This window comes from Myotis davidii, unplaced genomic scaffold (genome assembly GCF_000327345.1).
Source record: "Myotis davidii unplaced genomic scaffold, ASM32734v1 scaffold1325, whole genome shotgun sequence".
NCBI lineage: Eukaryota > Metazoa > Chordata > Mammalia > Chiroptera > Vespertilionidae > Myotis > Myotis davidii.
In genome coordinates, this window is record NW_006296289.1 from 120,499 (window position 1) to 126,542 (window position 6,044).

The following is a 6,044-nucleotide window of genomic DNA, read 5'->3' on the forward strand; positions in this document are numbered from 1 at the left end:
GTAAAATAATTAAGAATGTCAAAATTTTAAACTGCAGGTCAAATTATACTACATGAAACTGTTTTATTAAGTATTATTGGTGTTAAAAAGCAAATTTTGGATAGCTGCGCTGGTGATTTTCTTGTCTTAAGCAATGCTATAGCAATTGAAATTTAACGTTGCAAAACCCTATGTATGGGAGATTTTGTGCAATGGTAGCAGGACTTAACTTCTATTGAGAAAAAACATTTAAGACACACTAAAGGAAGAAGCATATTGATTCAAGTTAAGTCACATGCCATCTGGATCACTATATCTTGTTCAGTGTGCATTCAACCAATGTAAAGAGGAAACATTTTTCAGGGCAAGACTCCATAACAGGTATCTTGTGAGGCATCACATTAATGGAAACTGCTCTGGAAATTGCACTGTATGATATATCTGGGGGTAGTTTAGGTACCTAAGGTGAAAGTAGAATAAGCCAGTATTACAGCAACCATTCAGGCATTCATCAAAATATCCATCCAACAAATATTAATGGAACAAAAATGTTGACCTAAATAAAGATGAATCATCGATAATGTACTTGAATTATTCAGACTTGTAAGGGTACATGCCAAGTAGTTTAGTCACAAGTCCAAAAATTTTAAATTGTTCCACTATCTATTGCAACACAATAAATCATCCTAAAGTTTTAATTAAAACAATACATATTTATGGTCTCACTATTTCTGTGTCAGAAATCTGGGCACAGTTTACCCTGGCTCTGTCCTTCCTGGTCTCTCATAAGGCTGCAGGTTAGAGGATATTGAGGCTGGGGGATAATCTTTCAGTCTTACTTTGCTGTTGGTGGGATTCAGTTTTGGGATAGTTCTTGGACTGAGGGCCTCAGTATCTTACTAGCTGTTGGCTAAAGACTTCTCTGATTTCTTGCCATGTAGAACCCTCGAAGCTAATAGTTCACTTTATCAAAGCCAATGATAAGTGGTAGGGGAGAGATTACTTTCCAGGTGAAAATACTTTTGTGTAGCTTAATCATAGTTTCATCCTCTCAATGTTGCCATACTCTGTTGTTTAAAAGCAAGTTATGCAAAAGAAGACATTACTAAGGTTGTTAATAGGAGGTGAAGATCATTTGGGGCCATCTTAGAAACTGCCTGCCATAATGCTTAGATCAATATGTGAAAAATATTTTTCCCCATGATGACGAATTATACTTCTATTAATTCTTGGAAATAATTTTTCTACTTAATAATTGCTTATGTGTCAATCACTACACTAAACACATTGTCAAGCTCATAAAATTTACTCTTTGAAAATACAATGTATTTGGACTTCATTGTCCCATTTTATAGGTAAGAAAATTAAAAAAGATATGTTTAGCAATTTGTCCAAGGACATGTATCCCATGAATGACACATTCAATATCAAATCCAGATAATTACTACACAAGCAATGATCTTACCACTACATTTATGAAGGAGGTTGCATTTGAACTGTGACTTCACACTTTCTAATGATTAGAAAAGCAGGCAGAGAGGAAAATAAAATTAAAGACACAAAGTGAGAGAAGAGTGCTTTTCTTCCAAATTAGATCTTAAACTGAGGTATTAAAGTGAGCATGGAGAAAACTAAACAAATGCAAAAGTTTTAATGAGGAAGCTTAGAATGGACAAAATTTCTGATTGGAGTTAGACAAAATTTAAATTCTTGGCTCTTTTTAGCTGGATGACCTTTGGCAAATTATGCATATTGGTAGCAATAAAACTCAACCCATAGGATTGCCCTATTGCTTTGAGCTAATGTATGTATAACTTCTTTGATAAAATCCTTTGCTAATAGCATACAATAAATATTACTTAGTAATATTATTGGAATTTTTTGCAACAGAATTTGAAAGATTGTAAATGCAGATAATAAAATTAGAAAAAAATCAAAGCCTATTTGTATGAAAATAAAAATCATAAATGAGAAAAAATGTAGAGTAAATGTGATCTAATAATTACAAATTAACACAACAATATAACTTTATTTTTAATAATTGCATTGGCTAAAAATAAAGAAGTAGTTTATTCTACTAATGGGACATTGAGAAAAATATTCTTATCTCATATTTTAGAATAATTATTTACATACAGAATGTTGTGAAATTTATTTTATAATGGAAGTTGTCACACATTTGCAAAAGTAGAATGTATAATTAATCCAATATACTCATCTTTAACAATTATCAATTTATGACCTAATTGTTACAACTCAACTCCCAATATATATGATTATTTCACAGCAAATTTAAGATTTCATCCAAAAATTAATTATAAAGACCAAAAATAATTTAAAGTAATTTCTTTATATAATTAAATATCTAGGTTGTGTTCAGATTTCTCCATTTCCGTCATAGTTACTTTTTAGTTGTAAAGAGTAATCCATATTATGGCATATCAGATATGTGGACTCATTCAATTAATGGACATTTACATTGTTTACAATTGTGAGGAGGGCTAAAATATATCAAGTGACTATAAGCATTCATGTACAAGCACTTTCGTGGGTATAGATTTTCATTTTTCTTGAATAAATATCTGAAAGCGGGGTAGCTGAATTATATGGAAAGTGCATATTTAACTTTAAACAAAACTGTAAACTATTTTCCAAAATTAGTGAATAATTTTGCATTCCCTTCCAAAATATATTCAAGTTCCAGCTCTACATTTTTTCTAACATTTGATATTTTCAGTCATTTTAATTTTATCCATTTTAGTGAATGTGTAACAGTATCTCATTATAGTTGTTAATTTGTATTTTCTAATGAATGACCACATTGAACATGTTTCATATGATTATGTAACACTTGTATAACTTCTTTCTTGAAGTACTTGTTCAATCACTTTTTGCCCATGTTAACGGAGTGTTTTGTTTTCTTACTATTGAGTTATACAAATTCTACATATATCTTATGAATGTAAATTTATAAAATGCACTTGAAATTATTTTTCTTTATTATTTTCTTGATATTGTCCTTTAAAGAGCTAATTTTTAAAATTTTGATTAAGTCCAATTTATCAATTTTTTCTTCTAAGATTTTAAATTTATGAAAATTTTGTTTAACCCAAGGCTACAGACTTTCCCCATATATTTTCTTCTAGTATTTTTGGTTTTACCTTATGCAATTAGGTAAATGATGAATTGCAAGTTAATATATACAGTGTACATAATAATGTATATGTATCTATTTGTATATAGTGTAAAAAATGTATATGTATCTATTTGTATATAGTGTTCATTTCTTTTTTCCTATGGGAATATTTAATAGTTCCAGTACTGTTATTGAAAAGTCCATCCTGCCAGAACCAGTTTGGCTCAGTGGATAGAGCATAGGCCTGCGGACTGAAAGATCCCAGGTTCGATTCTGATCAAGGGCATGTACCTTGGTTGCGGGCACATCCCCAGTAGGGGGCGTGTAGGAGGCAGCTCATCGATGTTTCTAACTCTCTATCCCTCTCCCTTCCTCTCTGTAAAAAAATCAATAAAATATATTTAGAAAAATCCATCCTTTTTCTTTTATGTATCTAAGAATTTTGCCAAAAATCAATTGAAAATATATATGTGGTATACTTCTGGATTCTTATTCTGTTCAAGTGCTCTGTATGTCCATGCATATAGACCAATTCCACACTCTTTTTTATTGTATATTTAACCAAAACTTTATAGGAGGTAAACTAGAGTAACTTGTTTTAATGTCTGGAGGATTTGTAGTGTTGTCCCTCTTTTCTTCCTGATATTGGTAAATTTTGTCTTTTTCTTCCACTCCCCATTCATATGGCTAGATCATTATCAGGTTTGAAAACTGTGATATAAACTTATAGAAGTAAAATGTTATTTCTCCTAAATTCATGTTGATGTATATACCAAGAATTTCATATTGATTAACCTTTGACTAGAATAATTGAAGAAAAATGGAAACCAAGTGAATTTGAGGTGTGAGAAAATTTGTTTTAGATAATCTCACTGCATTTAAAATTCAAAAGAATGAGAGAAGATGGATAGAGAAAAAGAGATATATATATTAGTTTTTTTTAACACTACATATCAAATTACCACAATCTTAATGTTTTGAAAATGGACTTAAGCATTGGCAAATTTCATGGTCCAAGGGGTGTCATGGAGCCAATCCACTGCAGATACTAAGGGAAAACTGCATTTGGAATATTATTCAACCTTAAAAAGGAAAGAAATTCTGACATTTGCTACAAATGGATGAACCTTAAAGGCACACTGTTAAGTGAAATAAGCCAGTTAAAAAAAACACACACAAAAAAAAACAAACAAAAAAAACAAATATGAAACCACTTATATGAGGTACTTTGAGTGGTCAAAATCATGGAGACAGAAAGTGGAATAGCAGTGTCCAGGAATGGGAAATAGCAACTTAATTGTTTAATGGATTCAGAGTTCACTTTCACAAGATGAAAAGAATTCTAGAGGTGAATGGTAGTGATGACTGCACAATAATATGTAGGTGCTTAATGTTAATAAACTGTATACTTCAACTGCTTAAGTCGGTAAATTTTATATGCCATGTTACTACAATACAAAAAAAAAAAATAAGAAAAAAACACAGCAACAAAAAACACATAAAGAGAAATAAAGACTTTTCCAGATTAAAAATATCTTCAGGGAGTTCATTGCCACCAGGTAGCAAGAAATGCTAAAGGGCATCCTGTTAGTTGAGATGAAATGACTAGACAGTAATATCAAAGTATATGAAATACAGTTGGCTAGTAAAGCTAAATATATAGACAAATGCAGAATATTGTAACATGTTTAAAAAAACAAAAACAAACAAACAAACAAAACAAACAAACAGAGGAATCTCAAACCAACAACCTATCTGTACAGTTCAGGGAACCAGAAAAAAAATAGCCCAAAATTAGCAGAAGGAAGAAAATAATAAAAGATTAGAGCAGAAATAAAGAAATAGAGAATACAAATGCAATAGGGGAAAAAGCAAAGCTAAGAGGTTTTTTTTTTAATTAACTAAATTAACATGTCCTTAGATTAAGAAAAAAAAAGAGAGATTTAAATAGCTCATCTTAGAAATAAAAGAAGAGAGACATTACAATTGATGTCACATTTCCCCCACACACTTTCCCTGGCCGTTCATTGATTTCATTTTTTAGTAGCCATGTGGTGTTTCTTTCAAAACCTTAATTTCCATTTCAGATTTCTTGTGCATTTAATGCATGTCTATTTGCATAATTTAAGGTGCCCACAGGAATAAAATAGGCCACCTTCTGATGTTATCTTTCTCCTTCAAATCTGAACACATTTCTATACTCTCAAATATTAGTGAGTGGTAAAATATTAATGGCTATTGATTTGGTATTTTCTTAACTCCAACATATAAACTCCCACTAGGTACTGTTCTTCCCATTTTTAAGTATCTCTCTTATAGGACTGCTTTCAGGCCACCATTATCAGGCCACAATCATCTATCTCCTGAATTAAAGAAGCCTCCATACTTTTCTTATTGCTTCCATAGGTTCACTCTCTATGCTGCAGCCAGAATGATTATTCTCAAGAGAAACTATGCTCATGTATTTTGCCTATTTAACACCTCAGTGGTTTCGCATTGCCCTGAACAGAAAGTCCACTCTTTAAAGTGCCTTATCGAGGCCTTTGTAAGAGAGTCCCTTTAGCAGCATTCTCTTCCAATCACTCCTCTACATTTTTATTTCTTCCAGCCATTCCTCTCCATGATTCAAACAATAGAATTGCTGCATATATCATTAATGCTTATTCCTGCTGTCTTTTCATATACAATTATTCCAGCCATGACCCGGTATTGGCCCAACTCCATCTACTCTGATTAATTCATAAAAGTAGCAGAAATTTTAGAACATATTATTTTAGAAACTCAGTAATTAAATTTGGATAATTAAATAAAATACATACATTTAAATATTTAAGGAAAAACTAATATTTATTTCATCATGCTTGTACAATTTTGTAAAAAGAGTTTTTATAAATTTGAAAGTGTTATTAATGACATAAAATTATCAAAA